The following is a 26,508-nucleotide window of genomic DNA, read 5'->3' on the forward strand; positions in this document are numbered from 1 at the left end:
CACTTCCAGCTGCCCAGCAACATTTCCGTAGCCTCATTATTTAGGTGGCTTTTCCATGGGGTACCTACATAACATCCAGGCACAATGGGAGAGCTGTGCCCTTCTGGAGGGCAGCTTGCAGCCCAGCCAGACACCCTAGGGAAATAGTTGAATGTCCTAAAGATGCAGTGTCCTGAAGAGAGATTTGACTCATTCCCAGCCCCCCACACTGCATTGCCCAGAGCCGCAGAGGTTACAGGGGGACTTGGGCACCTCATTCTCAAGGATGCATCTTCATGACAGAACACGCAGGGTTGGTGTCTGAATTGCATCCGAAATGCCCCTGCCCAGAGAATCCAAAAAAAAGGACAAGGGCAGCATGGACAGGTGGGGAAACATGGAGCAATACCACGCTATTTCTGCCAAAGGAGGAAGGAACAGGGAGAGACAGAGGGGCACTCAGGAGTTTCTCCTCCTCTGAATATCTGGCTACCAAAGAAATGACTCATGCCCTAGACCCCACAGCCTTGAGGACTGAGGGCTGTGCTGGCTGGGAGAGGAGAGGAGGCAATGAAGTTTGTAGTTTCCACTCACTCTTTGACCAGGACACTGCTGCCTGGAGCTGTCCCTGCAGGGAGCTGCTTCTCTGTCCCCACATCTCTCCCCGGTCAGTGGCCACAGACCCCATCCCACCCGCTGGGTGCTCATCTCTGCCCTGCAGAAACCTCCCAGTTCAGGACACTGTCCAGGGGCACCTCCGTGTTTGCAGGTGCCAAGGAACAGGTGAGACAAACCTTGATGAGGCTGGAAAGGTGATGCTGGTTCTGTCTGTAGGCTGAAGGGTGGATGAAGGGATTTGCTGAGTTCCTCCCAGAACTATTCCTCTCTCACTGTTACTATTTTGGAGTCTCAATCCCCTGTTTAAACCTGACAATAACATTTCATGCCACCCAAAGAGAATAAAACTGAAAGCAGAAACTCATGAAAGCCCCTTCCCTTTTAGGTATCCCTGCTTTGACCTTCTTCTTGGAAAGCCCCTTCCAGAAATGTTCTCAGGGTGAGATGGAGCTGTGGGCAGCCCTGACCCATGCAGCACCCTCTCAATGGGAGGATGAACCTGCCCTGACGGAGGGTGATCCTGCCACACAGAGCTTCTCCCTGCAGTGCCATGGAGAGCTCCCTGGCCAGGCTGAGTGCTGACTGTTGCAGGCGGGTCACTGTCCTGGGCACACAGCACCCTGGGGCACAGGGACACTGCTCTGAATTACAGCCCTGGGCAGTCCTGTGTGCACACCCCAGCTTCACAGCCCTGAAGCCATCCCTGGGAGACGGTAGCACTGTCTCTGTGACAGTGTGGCAGGGAATCCCTGCTCTAAAGGACAACCTCCCCTACACAAGAGGAACTGGGATACCCTTCCTGACAGACCCTTGCAGCTTTCAGAAGTGGTAGCTTTAGAGGACCCCTCAGGGTACCTCACCTGCATTGCCCTGCAGTCAGAGACTTACTGTGTTAGGGACTGTGAAGATTTCTCCTCCAGTGGTCTCTCAGCCATCCTCCCACTCCTGTCTGTCTTTGACTTCTTTCTGTCTCACTTATCTTGCTCATCTTCCTTGTCTCATCTTGGCACCTGGAAGCAGTGCCCAGAGCCCTTCTGCTCTTTACAGAGCAGCTCCTCCTGGACAGAGCTGTCTCCTGGCAGCGCTGCCAGGTTGCCATGAGCTCCCTCCATCCCAGGAGACTGGCCCCTCTTGGGAACAATGGCCTAGCTGAAAGTGTGACTTAATTTGTCCTTTGTGCTCCCTTCTCCTGGTAAATGCTCACTGAGGCAGACCAAAATAATCATCTATGGTCTCTCTCTAAACACTGAAGAGAGACCGATTCCAGCATTACAGTTTATCTCATCAGAGGACGTTTATCTAGAAAAGATGTAAATGTCCCACTCTGGAAGACCCTATTCCCATCTCTTAACTAGGCAGGACACCTAGAGAGGGACAAGAAGGGAGTTCATTTACCCATAGTTCAGGTATTGATTCAGATGAGTTAATCAGGGCATCTCATACCAGGTCAGAAACCCCTGGGCTGGAGTGGGATTCAGATCCCTCCCGTGAACTCTACAAACACACAGGAGGTGGGATTCCCCTTGCCAAAGCTGGAGTGTGCACAACACAGATGTCTAACACAGCTCATTGTCTCAGCTCCAATTATAGTCACTGCAGATGGAGGGTGGGAGCCTGTTGCCACACACAAACACCTGGTGACGTTTGAAGAGATAGAGGTGGTCCTAGGCATGTGCCAGTGTCTGATGGAGCAACTAAGAGACCCACATCCTGCTAGAGCATCAGGTGTGGGCCAGATGGGGAATTTCCTTGATAATCTGAAATGACGCTAGATGCCTACTACAACTAGAGCTCCACTCACTAGGATGAGATACATCCAGATCCCCATCTGGATCCAGATCCAGAAACTTGATTTAATGACATAAAATTGACCTGCAGGGCCATGTCAGGTGCCTGGGGTATGCCATACAACTGCATGTTTCTAGTAGATGCCTCATGGGACCTCCATGGAAACCAAGCCCTTTTGGAGTGGTTGCTGGGCAAAATCCTCAGTTTCCTACTTGTGCCCAAAAAATTAAATCCTACCACTGCCTTTAGGCAAAGTACATCCCATCTACATCCAAGTATGCTGCATAAATGGGAGGCACATTACACCATGGTCTCCGCTATATGTCTACATTCTCAAACCCCACTAGTTCGCCTTTCCCTAAATGTCTTCTCACCCCTCCAGATGATATGAACAGGGACTCTGCTAATGCTGTCCATGCGGTGGCTGGATCACAGGCTGCCCAGGCCCAGGAAATTTTAGTGGCAAGGTATTTAAGCATGGGTCTTCCAGTGTGATCGAACTACTTCTAACCGCCAAGTATTTTATAAAGGGCGGGACAAGAGTTTCAGGGATGCTGAGTGCTCCTCTGAAACTGTGGCAAGATGAATCGTCACCCAGAGTGACACTGCAGGCTGCCATGTCCTGGTGTGCACGGGAGCCTCTGGTGGCTCCCTGTGGGCTGGGAAGAGCCCAGAGCAAGTCCCTGGCAGAGCCTGCTGGTGGTTTCCTGTTTCTGCCGCCTCTGCTTGCAGGTTACGGACCTTTGGGCAACTCTTCTCTTACTCTCCCAGGCTGCGACTCCTCTATGCCCTGGCCTGCCTCTCCACTTCTACAGGCCTCTACACTTCGCCCAGCATGCTATTTCTACCCCAGTACTGCCCTGCCTTAGAGCCCTAAACAGCTCATCCTGCACACAAGAACTGCTTGCTCAGTGGCCTGTCCCCCTTTCTGCATTCTGTATACTTCCTTCTTCTGGTTGAGTTTTGCCAGGAGCTCCTTGCTCATCCATGCAGGTCTCCCGCCCCCTTGGCTTGACTTCTTACTCCTAGGGATGCACTGAGCTTGAGCTTGGAGGAAGTGATGCTTGAATATTAAGCAGCTCTCTTGGGCCCCCCTTCCTTCTAGGGCCCTAACCCATGGCATTCCTCCAAGGAAGTCCCTGAAGAGGCCAAAGTTTGCTCTCCTGAAGTCCAGGGTTGCGATCCTACTTATTGCCCTGCTTATTGGCCAACGGGGTCTTTCCTTGTTTGTAGGTACGAGGTCAAGCAGAACATCTCTCCCCAGTGGCTCCTCTATCACCTGTGTCAGGAAGTTGTCATTGATGCTCTCCAGGAACCTCCTGCCTTGCTTGTGTCCTGCTGCGTTGTCCCTCCAGCAGCTATTGGGATGGTTCAAGTCACCCAGGAGGACCAGGGCCAGTGACTGGGAGGCTTCTTCTAGTTGCCTTGTGCCTATCACCCCCAATCCCGTGGGGCTGCAGAAAGGAAACACTCCAACGGGAAAACCAAATTGGTGAAGATTTGCACAGAGACTGGCCTGAAATGGCCCGATGCTTTACCTCTCCCCAGGAAGAAGGAATACTATTAACCCATGGCAACAACTATAAAACTATGGGAATTTACTAATCCCCCAGAGCATTACCTTCTCTGCAGTGCTTTGTGCCTTATTTATCATATTCCTCACTTGATGGAAGCCTAACTGCTAAGAACTTCAAAATGCTCCGACTGTTTTCAATACAGCCATTTCCAGTTTTCCTTTGGAGGACTTGGGACGCTACCCTGGATTGAACTCTTGCCCAAGAATGGGTTAGTGTAACTAACTCTTCAAAATGTGGCTTAGAGTTGCCTTTGCCCCACCATGGACAGGAGGGTTGGGAAAACACTTAAAACACCAGCGAAGACTATTTTGTTTCAGGTATTGACCTTACTAATTGCGTACATATTGGTTCCGTTCATCTTCTGTTGTGCAAACATTGTTGTGGGAAAGGAGAGAACGAGGCATGATGCAGAATATAGTAAAGGAAGAAGGAAAGGAAGAAGCGTTTGGACTAATGATGACAGTATTTAATTCCTGGGAAAGGATCTTCCCTTTGCAGTGCTGGCAGCTTCAGCAGGTACCTGGAGCTATAGACCTCTGGCTTTGCTTGATTCAGCTGGGGAAAATGTGGAGCTGTCTTCAGCCACAAATCTCCTGTGGGGCCTTTTCCAGTGAACCATGACTCCTAAGGGGAAAAAAAGAAAAAAAGAAAAAAAGCCACAGTGAGAGCTGAGAAGAGCAGGCGATCCCCAGAGCTGTCATTTCTGTCTGGGAAGGCAACCAAGGCCTCTCTCAGGAGTTTGTTCCATCCATCAACCAATTTGCCGGGCTGCCAAAGTCTATCAGTGAGGAGAAGGAGAGGGAAGGCAAATTTGACTCAGCACACGTTGATCCTGGCCTCCCAGAGCTGCCTTAAGGAACAGGGAAAGATTCAACTTCACCACTCCTCAGCCAAGCAGAGATGCTGGGAAGGAGGCATCTTGCTTCCTCAGGTGTCAGTCCAGCCCCACCTGGGGGAGATACATCGCAGCTGTCTCTGCCCTCCTGTTGAGCAGGGCTACTAGCCCCTACCAGCTCACCAGGGACTTTCAGCACATGCCCCTGAAGCTCTCTGGGGGCTTTCCCTACGTGTACCTGCTGGAGCACAGTCTGGCCCACCTTCTGCTACAGCATGCTCCTCTGCCCAGGAAGCACCTCAAAGGCACAGATGAAGTACTTACAGTGCTCATCTCCAGCCAAGTCTTCTCCAGGAGGTTGCCACAGTCTTCACAGGCTTGGAGGCCCTGCTTGAGGCACAACAGGCTCTGCTCTTCATTCCCCAGCATGAGGAAAATGTAGGCTTGCAGGTGGTAGACTCTGGGGTAGAAGACGGGGCTTGTAGAGCACTGAGAGAAAACCTCTTCCGCAAGCTGCCCAGAAAACAACAGAGAAGCACGTTGGGAGAAGTCATAGAACTCAGCGACGGCTTGGCACTGAGAAGGCCACCAATTCCCCAAAGAGAAAAACCAGCCCTAAAGAGACAAGGAGTGCACAGCTAGCAAGGCTGAGATGCCGCACAAATCTCTCCTGAGCCCTAAGACCTCATATGGAGCAGGCATTTCAGCAGAGCTCACTAGCTCATGGCTCTGCAAGTCTCTTCTCCTCTCTTGCCGACCATTCCCACAAGGGAGTTCTCACATGCCCAGGAAGAACGCCTTCACCTGACTGCCTTCTTCTCCATCTCTTGCTGACACCTTTGTGAGAGGAGTCTTTTGCCATGTTGCTCTCTAACCCACTACCCTCTGGCACTGCCCTGACTCCATGCTGTCATGGCTGCTGCGACCCGCACAGGTCAACCCACTGCTGCTAGCAACACGGCTTTCCCTAGAGTCCCCTTGCAACATGCGCCTCCCCTTCCTCCTCATCCCTCACCCTTAGAGCCCTGGTGCGGCTCTCACGGGCCCTCGCCGATCCGTGCTCAATGTCCTTCTTCAGCACCAGGCTATGGCACTCCAGGAGCCGGCTGCACGCTTGGCTGGCCACAAGGGAGGCACCAGTTCTCTTCAGCAGCCTCTTGGCCTTTTCAAAGGGCTTCTGGAAGTTGTCCCACTGCCCAAGCCTTGCAAACCTACATTGTCCAGAGAAACACACACACACACACACACACACACACACACACACACACACATTTTGTAGAGATGAGGAAGTAATCAAAAGGTCTCCTAGGCTATAGCCTCCAGCCCCAAGCTGGCTTTCAGAGGCAATGCATCTTATAGGAAAAGGAAGTTACTGGGGGCATGTTGGGGCCGTGTTGGGGACATGGGAGGGTGAACTGCAGTGTGTTGTAGCTCTTCTTGGTTAGCATCACTCAGAGCAGAAAAGGGGAAAAGGAAGGCTGTGGCCAAATGCCACCAGTCATCCTTCCCTGGCAGGGCTCCACAGAAGCACATCCCGGGGCTCCTTGCCACCTTGCTCACAGTGCACGGCTCCCCCGGCCCCTTTCGCCACAGTGCCCCAGAGACGGTCGCCTTGGTGGACATGCGATGGGGGGATGTGACAAGGCCAGAGCTCCCACCTTCCCTGCCACAATCACTGCCTGGGCCTCTCCCCACTCAAAGCAAGTCTCTAACTTACCAAAGAGCCAGGCACGAATACAGTCCAAGCAGGATGCTGCTCTGCGACTTGAGAATGCAGTTGGCTTCATTCTGCTCGACGAAGCTCCTGCACTCTTCAAATGACTTGTACTGCCACCCTGCAATACAAATGGGTCTCAGAGAAGCAGCACCTCCCTCCCCGGCCTCGACTTGCCTCAGGCATTTGTAGCAGCAGAAGGCTCAAGCACAGCCGGGGAAGTTCTTGGCAGGCAAACCACTCAGAGGGCAAGCAAACCACACAGGAAGGATGCAAGGGCTCAACTTCTACCCTAGCTCCTCAGGGCTCTTCAAGCTCCACAGAAATGCCCTTGAAGGCAAGGGCAGAGAACATCAGGAAGGAAAAAAGAGAACTCACAACTCCCCTGAGAGCATTTTCCATTGCAAAAGCTGCAGCTTTCTACCACTGCACAAAGGCATGCTGCCATTGATCAGCAATGACAAGGACCCCAGAGAACAGGCTCTTAGGTGCCTTCTGCTCAGGCACATCCCAGCACTGCTAGGCCTGCTTCCTGGGAAGCCAGAGCAGAGTGAGTCGGAGAAGAGGTTTCAGAAAGGGCAATCTCAAAACACAGCAAGGAAAGAGGATAATTAAAAGCTTTGTGAAATTACTCTTTGCTCACATGTAGAAAATGGAAAAAGAAAAAAAAAAGGAGGGGAAAAAAAATCAAGAGACAAACACACATGCACACAGCCAAAAGGCCAAGGATTCTGTCGAGGAAGTAAAAGGATTGCTGGGGGCTCTGGGGTCGTTGTTATATCAGGAGAAAAACCACTTTGGCCAGCACAATTGTTTCCCTCTTTCCAAAGGGTAGAAGATACTCCACAAGTCTTGTATTGCCGGTTCCTTTATGCCTGCCCTGGGGGGGCTCTGCCTGTTTAAATCTTGGACAAAGCCACCAGTTCTGGCCGACAAGTCCAGTATGGCAGTCTTGCCTGACCAGGAAACAGGTGGGAGTCTTTGCAAGCCTCCTGGCTCTCCGGGACCTGATCACTGAGGACTCACCAGCATCAAGCAAGAGGTCTAAGCAGCAGGAGAAGAAGCACGCCTGCCCAACAATCCTGTGCTCTCCAGACACCTGCTTCTCTAGCCTGCGCAGCACTGCCTCACATTCAGGGTACCTGGGGAGGAACACGATGAGCCTCCATGGAGCGTCTCCATGGGGTGGGAGCCCAGTCAGCACCTCCAGACACTTCTGCTCCCCTTCCCAGCATCCCTCTCTGCCTCGCTTTCCCTTCTTTGCTCTTTCTCACAACTCCATCCAAGTTTCTCCATCAGACTTTTCTGCACCCAAAGGTCAGCCCCCTGACACTGGGCAACCAGCAGTCTCTCCGGCACCATGATTACCTCATCTGGAGAAAGAGCGCTGTGAAGAGCGTCCTGAGAACCACGTAGTCCAGGTCGGGCTTCTGCAGCTGCATGCAGAGCCTCTCGGCGCAATAGCCTGGGAAGAAAACAAGCAGGCTCGCACAGGCTCTCTCTGCAGAGACTCCTTCTCGCAGGCAGCGGGGGCAGTACCTACCTACGTCGATAGACAGGGGCAGATTTCCCAGGCTGAGGGTCAGATGGGACAGGGCCTGGGCGAAGCTGGCAGTGTTTAATACCCCTCCTCCAAAGAGCTGCACGTCAGCGCTAAGCTGCATGGCCGTCCGCCCGTATTGCAGCCACTCTTCCCGGCAGCCCAGGTTCTGGCAGCACAGCGCATATTCCAGGTAGGAGAAGAGGACCTAGAAGGGTCCAAACAGGACAATGCACAGGACTGAATCTCTCCAGGGTGATTCTCTGGCCTAGAGGGGACAGGCCATAAACCCAACTGCCAGCTTCTCTCTTCTCTTGTACTCCCAGGGCTCTCACCCATCCGACAAATGGCTCTTGCTACTGCCACTGCTAACTGCAGCCGTGTCTAGGCAGGGGCCCCCGTGCGTTGCACACAAGCATTCTCAAGAGCCACAAGGAAACGACAGACTACAGAAAGTGGTGCTGGCTTAAAACCAGAACCAGCTCCACGCTTACAATTATGAAACAAATCCAAGGAGAGGAACAACCAAAAGGAACAGCAACCCACGTCTTCTGGAAGTTCATGCAGAAAAGTGCAGGCACACGTACATCTCTGTCATCTTTGGGCTCTTCTTGCTGGGGGCAGGCCTGGTGGTACTCTTGCCAGGCCAGGGGAAAGGAGCTATGTCAGAAAGGGGTCTGCTGCTGCTGCAGAGAGAAGGCACTCACGTGACTCGCATCCTCGGACTCCTCGGCCGTGTTCACCTTCATGAGCCCTGCCAGGCGGGACAGCCTCCGGCTGCTGCAAGTGCTTTCCAGGCTGAAGAGCTGCCACAGTAAGGACAGGCAGTGGCTTTGCCGGAACAGCCAGGGGAGCCTCTCCCTCCTGCCATACAAGGGAAACTGCTGGGACACAGCCACTAGCTGCACAGTGCAAAGTCCAACGGGATGGCGGAAGCAGGGGGATGGAGGAGGCAGCTGCGCTTCCTCGCAGGAGGGCTGCAGCGATGCAAGCGGGAGAACCAAGCAGTACCACTGAGGAAACAGGACTGCTAAAGAGGGTGTCTTGGCACTACAGCCCAGGCAGGCCAAGCAAAGCTGGGCACTGGCAGGAAAAGGGTCATTGCACGGGAGGCTTGCACCTGGCTACAGCCTCCGAGCTTCCTCATTCCCACATCTCGCCTCCACTTACCCCGCCAGGCCCACCTCCTGCTCCCGCCAGCGCACTCCCTTCCCCTCTCCAGCCTCTACTCCCTGCTAACACCTCTCTGCTCCCACTCACACCAGCCCCCATGCCAATGCCCCAGGAGCTCCCCATCACAACCCCCAGCTCCTCCATTCATTAGCCTCCAGCTCCCTCAGCTGCTTTCCCCCTGCACACCCCACAGCCTCCACACTTATGCGTAGAAGAGCCTTTGGAAACACGTTCACCAGCACAGTCCACATAACACGTGCTGACATACAGCCCTGCTCTGGGAGACTTGCAGTGCAGGGCAAAAATCGGACAAACTTGCTCGCGTGGCCTTCCTGCCAGTGTCTCATCAGAAATGGGTCACTCAGAGCACTGGTCCCAAGCTCAAGCATCTGCACTGCCTTTAAGCAAACCAAATGCTCTCAGCAGCACCACCAAACGCAGCTGCAGCCCTCACGATACAAGCCTGCTTTTTACACAAATGCATGCCTCGCTCTAATGCTTGTACACACGGGAGTGTCAGGCTCCGTCGTTCCCCATTCTACCCAAACCTCGCTACTTCGTGCCTCCGTCTTGCTAAGACCGATGCATCAGGCAAAGCCTGGGCTTAAGCCTCGGCAGGTTGGGGCCTAGATGCCCACGACCAGCTATGAAATGGCTCTTCCTTCCCTTCGCTTTCCCTTCTGCTTCTCACCCTGCCTCCTGATGAAGGGAGGAGTCTTTGTTCTTCTTGTGAGAGGCATGCTTGGACTTTTCCAGCACAAACTGCAAGAAGGTGCCAGTGGAGGTCTTGGGGAATTTCCTCTTCAGCAGCCTCAATGCCTTCCTGATCTTTTTCTTCGCCAGCTCCATTCGTCCCATATTGTAGCAGACCTGCACAGCAAAAGGGCTTTTAAGGCAGTCCCGTTTGGCATGAAAGGTCATCCCAAGTCAGTCAAGCAGCCCCAGGCACAGCAGAGAATCCTGAGCCTCCCGCCCTCTTGGGAACGCTGAGAGCAAGGATGCTGGGAAGGGTCCCAAAGGGCTCCGATTCAGCAGACACCCAATTGCAAGTCTCTGGCGGAATCAAGGCCAGAACCTCAACTGCTTTTGGCCGGAGGGCGAAGTGGGCCCAGGAAAGGCTGCTGAGAGCAGTCGTGGCTAGAAATGCCAGGGATAGCCTCCCCCAACCCCCAGGAAGGCATCCAACTCCACCCACCAGCAGAGCCCACAAAAACCTCCCTGTCACCTTACCTCCCCTTGGAGGCTCAGGAAGGTGGCTTCTTCAAAGCACGCAAGCACATTTCCTTTCTTAGCCACCGAGTTCCTCAGCGCTTCTGCTTTGTTCAGGGTCAGGAAGGCCTTTGAACAAACACACAGAGTAGCTGAGCATCGCTGCCAAGCCTGCCTCCAGCCCCATCCTTCCCGCTTGCCTCCAGCATCTCTCTGAGGAGGGCCTGCATCTGGCCCGGCGATGCCCACCCGAGCACAGTCACGCTGCCTCTCACACCACGGGCACAAGCACTCCCTCCTACCACCTCTTTGGAGGTGCACCTTGCGCAAAGGGCCTGCTTCACTGCCCTGTCTCTCTTGCCACAGGAGAGGCAAACAGGAGGCAAACTCTGCGCCTGACCCCAGCAATTCATACCCGAGTCCCCACAAAGGCATGCCCCCAGGCATGCCCTATTGCAGTGGGGAAATGGGCTTGCTCAGGGCAAGGCACTTGAGAGGACGCCATGGGCAAAGGGGCTCTGGCGAGCAGGGCAACTCACCAGGTAGTTGTTGCAGACGTGCAAGTAGGCAGCCGCACCCTCCAGCAGATAATAAAAGGCTCTGGCATCGTTGCCCATTGCCATGTGATGGTGAGCCAAGGGCACAAGCACCAGCTCCACGATGGCCTTGCAGTTGCAGGAACACACGACACCGTGGGTCCACGGGGTCTTGCTGGGCACCTTACAGATCCCTTTGGTCTTAGCCAAAAACCGCTCTGCCGCTCTAGTCAGAGACAAGATCACGGAGAAAGAAGACACCAAAGAACACGCTAGCGTCACCAACACTGCTCTTTCAGCCTACACTAATGACACGTTCTAGCACAGCACGAGGCCACGTGCACACAGGCATCACGCGGGGGCCATGGGTTTCCCAGCCTTCCCAGGCATGCTGAGTGAGCTCGGTCACTCATTCTTTCTGCCCCACACAACGGTGACCTGCACCCAGAGTTTCCCTGGGGCATTCCAGGTTACAATTGACACCATCGACTCCTGAGTGGGCAGGGGCACCCCATCCTTGCCCTGTCTTCCCGCTGTGCTCCTTCCTCCCTTCCACTCTTGCCTTCTCTCCTCGCTCAAGACCTTTGGCTCTCCCCTAATGGCAAGCAAAGCCAGGACAACTCACTGACACGGCACTTTTTGGCAAGATTCGTTCCCTGCCAGTGCAGTGATGTCGACCAATATACTGGGCACTCGGGGGAGGAGCCCCGGGGCCCCAGAGCACACCGACAGTGTGCTCAGGCAGGGCAGAACTGGCATGAGGAGCAACAGCTCCCCTTTTCAGCTCTGGCAAGCTATTTGTTTGGCTACAGCTGTAGCAAGGAGGCATGAGCACAGATCCTGTTGGGGCCTTTGCTGACCCTGCTCTGGAGGAACACTGCTCTTTTAGGCAGCCAGAGAGACCAGCTGGCATTTCAGTCACCTTCTACAAGCCACCCTGCTCCCAAGGGCTGCTTTGCCCCTGCACAGCTTGCAACATTGCTCTCGAACAGCTAGAAAGCCAGGGCTGCTCCACTCTAGTGACTAGCATCACTGGGATCCCACAGGCTTCCTCAAAGATGCTCACCTCCATGGCCATCTCAAGCCAGCTCCCACAGCTGGGGGCCTGCTCTTTCCTAAGCCAGAGTCACAACCAGCAGCCCAAGCTGGTGCGACTCCACTTGTCCCCTCTGCACACCCTCAGCCCACTGCCTTCAAAAATAATCTTCAAAACCCTGTCTCCTCACCGAAAAGTCTCCTCCAAGAAACTCTTCTCCTTCTGCCCACCATTTGCAGCATCTGCAAAGAAAGCACGGGGTTAAACACCCCCTCCCTGCATATGCACAAAGAGCTGCTTCTTGCCATTCTGGAGCACTAAGAGAAGGAGAGGAGAGCCAAAGGCACTGACGGCACCTCCCTTCCCGGCCCCTTCCCCTGAGATCTGCCTTCACTGTGCGGCTGCTATTTCTCCAGACTTAGCCCAGCTCGGCCAAGGGTACTAGACGCACTAGCAAATACACCTCAGCCTGCTGAGCCGTGGGTGCACCCCGAGGCTCTGGTCTCTGCAAGGAGATGGGCTGCTCTCCTGTAATTCTGGGGAAACGCAGCAGGACACTCAAGGGCAGAGAGGCTCTACGCTGTGGCCACATCATGTCTCTTGTTGCGAACCTGTGCTCAGTGGAGAACTGAACTAGTCCTACAAATGCAGCTGCCCTGCACTGAAAGCATCCCCAAGCTTGTGTGAAATGGCTCTGCAGGCAGGCCTTGAGATAGAGGAACACTGCAATTACGTGTGCAACAACAGTGGGCAGGGCCCAGGCTCCAGAGCACGGCACAGGGCATACCCGTAGTGGTGGGGAGCTCATCCGTCTTCATCTCCTCGCTTGCTGCCTGCGAGGCCTCCCAGCTGCGCCAGTAGCAGTCGCTGCCATGGTCCTCACAGCTCTCTGCCTCCTGGGTGCTGCCGATGGCAAAGCGGTGGAAGGCAACAAAGTCCCCTCCGCCACAGCACTGGCACTTGTGCACGTGCCTCTCCAGGAAGGCCACACACTTGCGGTGCATGGCCACCCCCTGTCCCTTCGGCCACAACTCGTAGGCAGCCTCCTGCAGCAGCGGGGCGCAGAAGGCCAGCACACCAGACTGCAGCCTCGCCATCTTCTTGGTCTCGTCCATGGATGACTTCTGGGCATCTGAAAGGCAACGGGGCTTCCCATCAGCCAGAGCTGGGGCCAGAGCTCAGGGACGCCACAGCTGCACAATGAAAGACAGGCCTTGGCGTGCATCCTTGGCAGGAAACCAGCGCTCCTGCATTCAGAACCTCGCGGCCATACAGCGAAAGGGCCCAGCTTGCCTTCCTCAGACTAGCATGGCCAGCGCAACAGGCTGCTAGCCTGCTCTCCCTGCCAACAGACAGTGTGTGCAGCTGCGCTCCAGGTGGGAGCTGGGGATGCTGCCAGCAGCAGAAGCAAGACACAGCCAGCTCTTTCTGCCCGCTCTGCAAGGCACTCCCAGCCTCCTATGCTCCCCCCTGGGCTAGGGGGCAATAAAAATCCACTGCACAAAATCCCGCATCTGCACACTGCGGGAGGCTGCGCAAGCATGTCAGGGCTTTCATACCCCTTTCCCTGCATGTGCTATGAGCTGCGTTTGCAGGCAGCAGAGCAGAGGGACTCAGAGCAGCTCACTGCAATATTGCCCTCCAGCACAAAGCTAGTGGCACAGGCTAATCTGAAATGGACTTGTCAGAGCTTTTAACAACCCATCCCTAACACCCACGGTGCCCTGAGCATTACACGCTTCCACTGGGGCAGTGCAGCGTGCTCTGGGGAGCCCCACCAGGGACATAGCTGGGGGCAGCAGCAGGAGCCTACAGGGCTCCCGGGCTCCTGCTACCACCACTTACCACTCTCCTCCTCCAGAGAGGTGCCTGACCCCTTGCTGGGAACACTGCTCTCTTCTGCCACCTTTTCAGCATTCAGCCACTTCAGGATGTTGCATCGCACCAGGTCACTCAGCACCTTGTTCATCTTGGACCTGCTCCACCCGGGAAGCATGTGGAACAGCAGCTCAGTGCTAAACAGCGGCCCTAGGATGGCTGCACACTTCAGAACCATCTGCTCCGAGGGCTTCATGCTGTCCAGCTCAGCCAGCGCAATCCCTGTCCAAAACAAGCCACAGCTCTCTCTCTTGCCCACTCCCCAGGCTCAGGCTGCACAGGCTGCATTAGCTGCAACACCCGACATGGTAGATTTTCCCCATCTTTCCTAGGGACTCAGCCCCTTGGGCAATCACAACCCAGGGCACATGTCTTCAAGACGGCTCTGCTCCTACTCGAATCACAGGAAACAAGGTCGTCGGAAAGCAGAGATGCTCAAACGAATGCTCCCCCACCACGGATGAGCAGGGCAGCATCCAACACATGCATACATCCCGGGATGCGGCTTGCCAGCTCTAGGGTATATTTATGCCCGCAGGGCACACAGACAGAGAGCCCTTCCCCCACCACTGAGGCTGACTCAGAGCTCCCCACAACCCTTGCCTTCACTTGGTCACACAGCACTTTCCCCTTCTTTGACAAAGCAGCTCTTGCAACAAGAACACTTTGGAAACTAGGAGCTTTCTGCCACCTGCATTCTGCCAGGGCTCAGCTAGAGGGCAGCCATGCTCATTCACAGCTTCCTATCCAGCACCCCCTAGAAAGGGGGATTTCTGGGCCAGCCCAGAAAACAACAGGCAAAGAGAGATTCACAAGATGGCTTTGGTTGCCGTTCAGTGTCTTGAGAGCAGCATGAGCTGGACAACTACAAACAGAACAGTAAGGTGAGAAGCCTAGTTCAAAGCTCAGTCAGAGCCAAGTCAAATACTCCCCAGCAATGCATTTGCTCTCGCGGAGAAGAGCGAAACATTACAGTGTGGCCCCAAGAACTTCTTTTCTCCTATTCTTCACTGAGAGCAGACAACACGCTGCCAGGTGGGCCACATCCAGGAGGGGAAAAACACTTCGCACAGCCACAGGCATGTTTCTCCATGGAAAATCTAATGGGACCAGAGCAACCTTCCCAGCAGAGTCCCAGAGTGCAGAGGGCTACCTCTGCAGCACATGGATGCCCAGAGTTTCCAGCTCATGTCCCGGGAAAGGGACCCAGCACAGCCGTCAGCTGCCACAGCGGGGCTCGGCCCCTCACCTTTTAATGTGGGGGGAAGCATGGTGTTCTGCAGGGTCACGTCCGGTCTGATGGTGCACACCCTGCGGTCCTTCCCCGTGCTGGAGCTCCACGTTGCTGCAGTGGTTGAAGCCTCCATTACAGAAGCTGAGTGGAGCAAGGGAGCAGGAGAAAGCCATTAGCAAAGGGAGACAATTCATGTCATGACTTCCTGCTTGCAAACATTACCAAAGCCACCTTAGCTAGGACAAGGCCTGCGTTAGGTGGGCAGATGCACTCGGCCTGCCCCCAACACGGTCGCTAAGAAGAGCAAAACACTGCCCTTGCATACCTTTGCTTCCAGAGCCCTTCCCCAACATTTCCTGTTGCCAGGCAGTCTTCCCAAACACTCCCAAATCAAAACTTCCAGACTTTCTAGCTGGGGAAGGAACGCCTCAGGACAGAAAGCAGCAGTGTTGCTACTGTCCCAGAGCCAGGCACATTGCCAGTGCTCATCCAAAAGGGCAGGTCACTCAGGGCTGCTGCCAGAGCCATGGCAAGCTGGTTGGCATTCATCTCCAGGTGGTGTTACCACTGCCTTCTTCACTTAGTAGCACCTTTGTGGGGATTCACACTTTGGCATTCAAGTTTCCAAGGCCTGTCCCTCGCCTCCGGGTGGGTTTGGTGACAGACTTCTTTGCAAGTGACCTTTTTTGCCTTTTGCCAAGGTAAATACATGCACATTCCAATGCCTAATAAACAACACACATGCGTCTGCCTGAGAGCAGAGTTCTCCAGTGCAGCCCAAGAATTTGGAGTGGGACTGAAAGTGAGAAGGAAGGGATTTTCCACAGGTCAGACAGCAGCACTTTAGAGGCCCCCATGAAAACCCCCCCGCATGGGGCATGCTACAGGCAAAAGAAATGTGCCCTGCTTGTGCCTAACAGGGCTCTTGTGTTTAATCTCTCACTCTCTTTAACCAGAGGATCCCCAAAGCCAGCTTGCGGTCATGCTGCTCTGCCTTTGCCTGCCCTGACCCCAGACATTGCACTTCCTAAGCAACTGCACTCAGGGACAGAAATTGCTCTTCCCTGCCTCCTGACGCATGCTTCAAACTACGCTTCGGCCTACAAGGCAGAGGAGAAGCACAGCAGGGGCTCAGAAAAGCCTGAGTCCTCGGCCCACCTGCTGATGAAGATGGTTTTTCTGACCAACAAACACTTAGGGTGTGGGCAGGAACGTAAAGTGCGCCGATGACATCTACCCATATCGTGAAGATCATGGGCCCAGCAGGAGCTCTCCTTTCAGCGGCGGACCAGGCATTGCTGACTCCAGGGATCCATTTTCCTTTCCCTGCCTTCAGGTTTTTTCGCTAACCCACTCAACTCTTCTGGCCCTCTTTCCGTTCCTCTAAATCCCTCCCCACCCAACATCCTTTAGCTCCCTCCAGCCTCAACCCTTTAGCATTCATCCCCCAGCAGGTCTTACAGCAGCTGGCACCGAGGGGCATTGATAGAATCAGTCCAGCTGTGTGGCTGTGCACAAGGAACACTGCAGCCATGGGACTCACAGTACTGGGCCAGAATAAGCACCCCGCTTCATACAGGTTCAAAACAAGAGCAGCGCTTAGCTTAGTGCCAGGCAGCATCTCTTCTCCTCCTTTGAAACTGGCTGCCACGGCACCATTGCTTGGCCTCTCAAAGACACCAAAACCCCCCAGCTTCTCCTTTGGCTGTCCCAGCAGCAAGGCATGTACAGACCCACACCCCGTCCACACCAAGCTTTGTATGGCTGCTAGAGCTGACTGTTCCTAGGTCGCAGGGGAACCCCCAGGCAAGAATGTGCTGTGGAAAATGCACCACAGCTGCTAGGCAGGCAGCCACAAAGGTGCTTACTGAAGAGGCTCTCCCACTTGTCCTCTCGTTTCTCTTCCTTCCCCAGTGGGTGGAACAAGAGCAAGTCGTGGCAGTTAAGGTAGCAGAGCAGTTCCTCACAGTAATAGGGGATGCCATAGCTTCTTTGCATCAGGAACCTGCAAAGGAGCAGATCCAGCACTCACTGACACAGGCAAAGTAAGGCACATACACACATTCCAGATGGGCGCTGAGCCACTCAGGCCTAACGCAGGAAGCAACGTCTTCACCACAGCTCCACCTCACTTCTGAAAGGGCCACGACTCCCACTGGCTTTGGCATCTGAGCCACCCAGAAGCTACAGCCTTTGCTGGAATCCACAGGAAAACCATCGTGGACAGAGCCCAAGGCACAGAGCAGTAAGCCTCGTCTTTCCTGTCCCCAGCAGCCTAGATCCTCTCCGGCACCAGGGAGAACCTAGGCCCCAACGAATCACCCCCACAGCCCCGCCACACAGACAAACGCCTTTGCCACACCTCAGCCATGCCAGGGTGCAGGACCACTTCCTTCCTGCCTTCCAGCGCAACACAGGCGGCCTGACACCTCCTATGCTCTGTGCCTGGGCAGCTGCCCACTCACAGCTCACAACTGTGAGCATCTGACACTGGCTAGAGGCACTGGCCCTTCCAGAAGCCCTGCGCTGCCTTTTCTAGGGGTTCATTCTCTTCTGCTCCCTGCACAGGTTCAAGCGCTCAGGAAGAGCTCAGAGGCCCTGCCTGCGACTTACGTCTCTAGATCCTGGGGTATGCTGGCAACTCCAAGGGCCTGGCAGGCTTTCTGCACCACAGCGGAAGCCTTCAGCCCTCCCAGATGAACAGAGGTTGTTTTCTGCAACTTCGGGATGTCTGCTGCAGCTTTGCAAAGCCTCTGTCTTCTACAGTGACCGGCAGCGAAGCCCATCACCATAAAGATCGAGACATCCCTGAGCACACTCCACAGAAGACTCCAGGAGAGAGAGTCGATGCAGTGGGCATTGTCGATGACAAATATGATGACTTCTTCTTCAACAGCCTGAAACAAACAGCTTGCTCTGGGTGCATTCTGATGGGTTCTCAAGTAGCTTCCACAGGAGCAACTTTGGCCTCTCTCTCTCTCTCTCTCGAGAGAGAGAGAGAGAGAACACTGTGAAGTCCCTTTCCTCTCCCCAGCTACTTAGGCATTCAGAATCTTAATGACTTGCAATTTCTCTGAGACTTCAAGGTCTCTCACGGAAGGTGGTACAGAAAGACAGAGTTGCTTCTCCCAAGCATGTGCCCACCAACTTTATGGGAGGAAAGTTATCAGGGGTATGGGCAGGGGTGCTTAGGCTCTGAAGGACAATGACTCAAGTACATCGTCCTCCCGCCAGCTCCCACCACTCGCCTCCAGAACCCTCCGCCTGCAGGGCTGTTTTCCTTTTCTGACCCACGATGGAGAGAATAGTTCACCTTCTGCAGCACTTTCTTCAAAACCGCCTCCAGCTCCAGTTGCCTTTGAGTGCCACTCATCTGGGAAACCGCCTTCGAGAGGGGAAACTGCCCAGAAAAGCACAGTCACAGAGAAACAGCCTTTCAGGGGCTTTCAGCACACCTACCCACCACATAACACCAACCCAGCAAAATGCCTCTCCTGGCCTCAGCATCATCCCTCTCCCCATCACAGTTGCAAGGAGACACAGGGCAGACATCACCTGGCGCCTAGAACAGAGGCCCTCTGAGGCCTGAGGGTCTCTGGCAGAGCTCGTGGGGGTGGGAGGAGTGAAGAGCTTGTTCTCTCACGATGGGAATCTCAGGAGGGAGCAGACCGCTTACGCAGCAGTCAGCTCAACACAAGGTCATCAGCCCCACCTCCAAGCTGCTCTTCAAAGCCCCTTCCAGGGTGCTGAGCAAGACATCAGGAACTACGTGCACCAGCCTGGCACCTGAGCTCACCCCCAAGAGGGAGCCCCCCCGCTGCACCCAGGAACAGAAGCCTGTGCTATATTCCCCATGCTCTTGCCACCAGCGAGCGGAGCGACTCCCCATCAGAGCCTCCAAAAGACAAAAGCTCACAAGCAGCCCTTTGCCAGGGCCAGAGAGGGTCTTGCCTCTCACCTTAACGAGGAAGAGATCATTGAGGAGGCAGTAGCTGCTCTCTTGCATCAGCCCTCGGAGCTTTGCCTGCAGGACAAGCTGTCTGGCACCGCAGGATTTACAGGCCTGGAGGCCCAGGGCCATGGCCAGCACCATACGGACAGCAGAGTGGACCTGCTTCAGGTTTAGCTCCGTCAGTTCCACGGCTACTACCCTGCCATGCAAAAGCAGAAGGGACTGAGACTCAGAAAGGCATGCAAAGAGCTGCAGACTTCCAAGTCAAAACTGGGAGAGAAGAGACACATCATCCAGGGCTGACTGCAAGGGAACTCTGGACATACAGCCCCAGACGCACTCTTCATCCACACACCTCAGAGCGCTTCACAGAGGGCCAAGCTTTTCCCTCTTCTTACAAGGAAAGGGCACAGAGGGGCAATTCCTGCCAAGCCCCTGGCAGAGCCACCACCAGACCCTGCATCTCCACAGCTCTCAGCACTCCCCCCCTTGCACAGCAACTTGCCAGCTGAAGCAGCAAGGACCGAGCAAGTTGGGCCTTTGTGTTTCCACTCCACAGCTTCACAATCTGCCTCCTACACCACGGGAGGGAAGGCTTTGCTGCCCCAGTGGGCCTTCGGGATGAAAGCCCGAGGGCAAGCAGCGTTTCTCAGGCAGCCCCTGCCCCCCAGCTTTCTTCTCTTTGCTCTCAAGCTGCATGAAAAGCACGCAGCTTGGGCTCTTTCCTTCCCTTCGGGCCTGGCCCAAGGATGCAAGAGGAACAGCACTGACTGCACAAGCCACCTCTAGCTCCCTCAAGAGGGAGTGGGAGAGCACGCAGCTGCTCCTAACCAGGGGCTCCCGGAGGCTTTTCTGGGATGCTGCAGGCCAAGGGCCAGGCGCACTAGCAGAGGGGCTCGAGGATGCCAGGAACATCAATGGATGGGCAGGGGAAGTGTCCCACAGGTAGCTCTCCAAAACACTCACCTGTGGCCAGCAGCCTGGCCTAAAGAGGCAAGCTCTGTGAGTAAATGGCTCTTTCCAGAGCCTAGCATGCCCTCAAATGCTAGGATGTGGCTTTCTTGACGAGCCACGTAGGCTTCCAAGGCACTTTCAAAGAGGGCAATCTCCTTCTCCCGACCTGTGAAGGCAGACAAGAAAGCAAGCTGCTGGAGCGAGCTCAAAAGCAAACAGCCGTGGGTGTCCTTCCCTCTTGCTGCCACAGCACCTTCCCTCCATCGCCCCTGCGAGCCTGCCTGCACCCAGGGCTCCTTCCCACCCAAACAGCTACACTTTTGCAGCCAGGCCTGCCTTAGAGCACTGACAGGCCCACCTCCCTGCCTCACTCACGCCACAACTCCCATGCCCCCTTTCCCTCCCTGCCTCCCTGCCCACAGGCAAGGGATCTCCTCAGGCATCCTCCCACAACTCCCCACAGTCACCCAGGGCAAGGTCGGAAGGGACAATCTGAGTCACTGCAGGCCCCTAGGGCCCAAAGAGATGCAGAACATCTCCTCCGTGCACCAAGAGCTACAGAACACTTCCCACCTCCCTGCAGCTAAGGCAACATCTTCAGCCCCCAAACAGCTGACAACAGCAGCAGCAGTTACAGGCATCCTGTGTGCGCTGGCATTTCCACAGCAGCAGGCACTCCTCACAGGAAGATGCCCAGGTGCTGCCAAGAAATGAATGCTCGGGACTACAAGGGAGAGAAGCCACTGCCAAAAAAGCTCTGGCAGGCAGACAGACAGAAGGAAAGCTCCTTCCTCATCCTAGCTATGTGCATCAGTTTAGCTCTGAGCCTGGGAGCAACTGCATGCTTGAAAGCTCCCGCCATGCTAGCTGTGGAGCACAGCAGGAAGCACTAGGCGCCTCACCCTGCTTCCCACCTCCAGCTCTGGCCCAACCCCAAACCTATGAACCAGCTACGAGCCAAGGGATGCACCAAACCCTTATGGCCACTGCAGGCAACACCATTCCTCGCAAAAGCTTCTCCATTCCCAGACTGCTTCGAACAGCTACCAAGGGCAAGAAACTGGTGTTCAGAAGAGCAAGGCGTTCACCTACCGAACAAGGGGCCATACGCAGACCTCTCCTCCATAAGATCCAGGCCAAATATGCTAGCAGAGGAAGAGAAAAACAAAAGTCAATGAAGCAGGCAGAAGCTGGAGGATGGAGAGCCACGCGTGGAGCTGAGGATGCACTCTCAGCTACCGCTCTTCTTTTGAGCGCCATGGTATCCTGCCCACGCTCCCACTGCCAAAGTTCATGCTCACCCATGAGAGGGGGAAAACACCAAACAAGCACCAGCAAAACTTTCGGCACAAACAAGCCCAACGGCCACACTGCGACAGCACACTGTATCAACACGCAAGCACCAGAGGCCAAAACCAAAGAAAGCAAAGACAGGAGAAAGAACCCAGGGAGGACCGTTGGCGAGCAGACTGCTTTACCACACGTGACAAGCAAAACAAGCCTCTGGTCCTGCAAACTGCTTCCCTGTGGTTTGCTCACAGGAAGCAATTTATAGAAGGGCAACAGATGCTATCCAGGTAAAGATGAGGAATAACAAGCTCTCGGTTCAAGCCAGGACGTGCAACAGGAGCACAAGGGTCATTTAGTTGGCCAAGACACCAAGCGCCTGGCATCTTGGGCTCAAGCTTTTCTGTAGTTTCAAAGAGACGGCCAATGCTAATGTTCAAAACGTCATCCAAAGAGAACCTCAAAGCCTGTCCCAGAGGAACAGCTCAAGTTCCACCAGGAAGTGAGTCCCAGCCAGCCACGCTTTCCCAGGGGAACAGCACTGACCAAAAGCTTTCCAAGAGCTTCCTGCTTAGAAGCAGCTGAGAGAAAACCCCCTCGGTGGTTCAGAAATACCACTGCATTAGTCTTGCACGCAACCAAGCAAGCACAGAGCAGAAAGTACAGTTGGAAGCCATCTGGACAGGGGCTGACAGGCCACTCTGTGCCTAGAGACACCTACGAGCCTTCTCCACCCCTACTGCATCACTCCCACTCTCCCAACAGCAACAGGCCCCAAGGGGAACAGGCAAAAAGCACAGCCACGCTATGGCTTTCCATCTTCTCAGCCACAGGGGTGGGAGGTGTGGGCAGGGCGGCAGCTCGGTCTCTTTCCGCACAACTCCTCTTTGCTGACCAAGGCTGGACCCTGTGTGCCACCACGCCCCCAGCCAGCCTGCTCAGAGAGGACACTCACAGCTTCTCCGACATCCCCAGGTACTGATAGACAGTGCCAGGATCGCCGACCCCCTTCATCTTGGCCTTCGGCAGCTCCTTGAAGTAAGACTGGGGCAGCCTGGAGGCCGCGTAGGTCGCTGCATCGCAGGACACCAGCCCAGGGTAGTGCTCCATCAGCCGTGCTGCCAGGTTCACCTTCTGGCCCATGACTGCCGCAGAGAGAGAGCACGCATTGACGGACCCAGGAGACCAACCCGCACCACCCTGCCAGGCTGACGGCTGCATCACCGCCAGCACAGGCAAGAGCCAAACCCTGCTGAGCACGACCGAGAGGAACGCCAAGGCTTGGAGCCCATTCCCCCGCCCCACAGTGGGACCCGCTCAGCCTCTGTCATTCCTGACGGGCCGCAGGCCAGGCCCTCGTCCCAGCCCAGCGCACATGGCCCACAGCTTCTTCCCCGGCACTCTGCCTTGTCCTTCCACAGACCCAGCCCAGGCACCCGCTCCACAGACAAACACCTCGTACCTGTGTATTCGTGCCTCACGCGGTGGCCAACGACTCCGCAGAACGCCGTCCCGCTGGTGACCCCCACGGACACCGCCCTGACGCACAGGCAGAGTGGCAGGGACTCAGCAGCGCCCGTGCACAGTGCTGCCTGCCCCCCTCCACCCCTTCCCCATCTCCCCGCGCACCGCCAGCCGCCCCGGCAGCGCAGGCCTCGGGGACTGGCAGAGCTCAGGAGCCGGACAGCCCCAGCTTGAAGGGGCTGCGGAGAGCAGCCCGGCGGTTTGGCACCCTTCCCCTAAGGCCCAAGAGCTGCCACGTGCCCCAAATCCCCTCCCGACACAAGCAGGCCCCAGCACGTCTCCTCAGCGGGCGGGGGGGGGAGGCGGCTCTCTCTGCACCCCGCCTGCAGCGACAGCAACTTCGGGCCAGGCGCCGCGGCCTGGTCCCGCTCCACACGCCGGGCACCTGCAAGCGCCTGCCCCTGGCCCGCAGGAGGCCGCTGCCCTCGTGGTGGCTCCTTCCAGGGCCGTGAGTGGCCTGTGGTGGCTGCAGGAACTCCCCTGGCTATGGGGGGCGCACCCCAGGGCCATCTGCCACCTCTCAGGGCACGGCCTCCTTCCCCCCAGCGACGGTGGAGGCCAAGCTGGAGGGCACGTCTCTCCGAGAAACCACCGCCCACCTCACCCCGTACCGTCCCGGGCAGCATGCCTCCCCACTCACTCAATTTTCCTCGGCCTTGTGGAGCAGGCGGTGGAGATCTGAATCGCGCTTTCCAAGGCGTGAACGCTCTCGCAGGGCAGCTTTCCTCCAGGGAGGCCAAACACACACAGCAACGTGCAGCCCTGCCCAGGACAGAGGCAGCACACCTTGCCACAACGCCTGCAGCAAACCCTTCCTGCCCTGAGGCTCCAGCCTCCGCCCAGACCAGCAGAGCCTCAGGGCAACCCCAGGCCAGAGGTACCAATCCCAGCAGCGAGGCAGAGCTGCTTCTCCTTTCCCCACTGCTCTACAGACAGAGCCGCTTCCCTCCGCTCTGCCACCCGCGCTTGGGCGCGGGGGCACTGCTCCCCCACGCTCACCTTATCGAACATGGAGATTTTGTTGATTTCACCCTTGTGAGGACGGAGGATCTCCGAAATCAGCACGCTGCTGTCCTGGATAGCCTTGCAGATTTGGGCTAGGTTGACCTTGGCAGCAAACTGCAGCCTCACAAAGAGGCAGGTGACCGGCCGCAGCTCGGATAAGCACGCCAGGGGCTCTCCGTCGTCAATCTGGAAGACAAGAGCAGGGCACCTTCAGCGGCCCGCTCTCCCTGGGTGCTTACTGCCTGCAGCAGATACCAAGGCAGAGCACACAGAGGGCCAGTAGCAGGTGCTATCAGAGGAACGAAGAAAGCCTCCCCGCAGTGCAAGCAGGCATCAGCCTTCGCAAGACAGACACAGAACCGGACAAGAAAGCACTAGGCAGAGAAATGTCTGCCGACAACACCACACCTTGCTGCAGGTATGCACACAAGGGGCCACCCTCAGCAATGCTGTCGCGACTCCAGAGGAATCTCTCGCTTATCACAGGGTCATGGCCACAACAACATCAGTAGGAAATGCAGAGGGCAATCCACCTCCCGCCGCCCGCGTCTCTCTGTGCAGGAGCACACAGCGGGCAGCTTCCTGGCATGTGTAGCACAGTGGACCCGTTTCCCCAGGTTCTCACCTAAGGAAGGGGGCATTTTCTTTGCCTTGTCTGCTTTCTTGAGAACTCCCTCTCTGCAATGCACATCTCCTTCTCCCCTCTCCCCAAAAGGCACCTCCCAGCACCTGTGGCCATACCTTGCGCAGAACACTTGCTGGGATGTACTTCCTCAGCACTTTCCCCAGAGTACGATGAGGGGCCAAGGTAACAGCAGGTCTCAGGATGCCTACGCAAGGAAAATACAGGCGGTCACTGGCAGGATGGCGCTACGAGCCTGGCTACGGGGGCCTTGCAAAGCAGGGGCTGGCACTGCAACTCAGGGAGAAAAATTCTTCGCCCTTTGCCCGTGTGTTCTTCCTGCAGGTGCTCAGCCACAGCAGTCCCCTGGAAGCAGCAGCAGGAAGCAGCCAGTGCCTCCGCTGGAGCACAGCAGGGCCCAAGGCACAAAACCTAACTGCAAGGGGGAGAGGACAGAGGCCGTTCCTCACTGGCCCCTCAGCAAGCCAGTGCCCATCTTTCTGGGCAGGCACAGAACAAGGCAAAGTTGGCACTCACCTGGCATTTCAGGAGAACAGCAGTTCAGCCGGGCTCGCGTGAACTTGGACAAAAGGTCTTCACGTTCCGACACAGACAGCCGTTGCATGCCTGTAACCTGAAGGCACACGCAGCAAAAGCACTGCCATCGGCCTCCCCAAGAGTCCCAAGGCCCCCTCCTACGCTCCGCTGTCACTTCCCAGAGAAGGGGAGAAGATCTTCGTGTGTCAAGGCCACCTTGCTGGATTTGCGCCGGGACAAACACTGGCATCGGCAGCACACGAGCTGCGCAGCCATCGGCCAAGCATCTCCCCCGTCTCCAGAACAACTCCATGACCCACAGAGGACATTACCAGTAGGGCCAAATCCTGCCAGTCCCTCCTGACCCCACCTCAAACCCAGCAAGCACAGTCCAGAGCTAAGCCTCAGCTGGAAAGGCAACAGCTACAGCTGCCCACCTCCTTTTACAGCTACAGCTCCCTCCACGTCCATCTCCTCAGCCTCCTCACACCTTCCTCCCTCACCGCCACCTCCAGCTACTCAAAACCACTCGAGAGGCCATCTCACCCACCTTCACAACTCCTTGGCCTTTCGCTCTCTTGCTCTTGACCTGGTTCTGGTTGCAGAGCTCCCAGCAGCTGGCTGACAGGATAATTTCACTTGCATTTGCAAGGTTTTGGGCCTGCCAGACTTCACCCACGGCCTTGCCAAGGATCAGGAAGCGCTGCTCCTTTCTGTCTCCAACAGTCAGCAGGGACATGTGCCCTGCAGAGATCCCTGGGGAGAGACAAGCACAGCTGAGGCAGAGAGCACTTTTACCTGCGCAGCCTCGCGCCGCTCAACTCTTCACAGGCTCAGTTTGAAGCTCAGCCCTGAAGACAGGCTCCTTCTCTCAACTGCTTCAGCTGGAGGTGCCCATCCCTCTTTATGGAGTCAAGCTTGAGTATCGACAGGGAGGGGGTCCTAAGCGGGGGCCTCCTGGCAGAGGGCCTGAAATGGGCGTCTAGAAAGAGGCAAATGAAGCTGACACTGACAAAGTCTTCACGGGCCAGGGCACCTCTTGCGCTTGCCTACCGCAGAGGCCCAGCACACCAGCAGCTTTGCTGGCCATCTGCTCAGGGTGCATGCAGGCAGCTTGTAACCGGCTGCCTGAGAACGCACAAGAGCCTTCCAGGCAAAAGGCTTCCACTGGCCCCAGGAGGCATCACAACTCTGCCTCAGGGGGCAAAGCACCCTGCAGCACTGCACAGGGCCATGGAGCCTCGCACGGCGCAGCTAACCCAGTACTCCCCGTACCTAGCTTCATTCGGAGCTTCAGACCCACGGCTGTGTCACGGATGCTGTACTTCTCCTGGATTTGCCAGCAACACTGCAACACCAGGCTGATGGTGTCTCTCAGCTGCGTTTCTCTCGCTCTCCACAGCACCAGCACAGCATCCCCTGCGGAAACCAAGGCAACGGGGGAAGGCTCTGGTGAGACCTGACACTCCCTCACCTGCACCCACCTGCACAGACAGCAGAAACCAGCAGG

General features: G+C 55.9%; 1 pseudogene; it reads right to left on the reverse strand.

The window, feature by feature from the left end:
* The window catches only part of LOC136996284 (adenylate cyclase type 10-like), a 29,897-nt pseudogene that overhangs the window by 1,465 nt on the left and 1,924 nt on the right, over positions 1–26,508 (reverse strand).

Source organism: Apteryx mantelli, unplaced genomic scaffold, assembly GCF_036417845.1.
Source record: "Apteryx mantelli isolate bAptMan1 unplaced genomic scaffold, bAptMan1.hap1 HAP1_SCAFFOLD_33, whole genome shotgun sequence".
NCBI lineage: Eukaryota > Metazoa > Chordata > Aves > Apterygiformes > Apterygidae > Apteryx > Apteryx mantelli.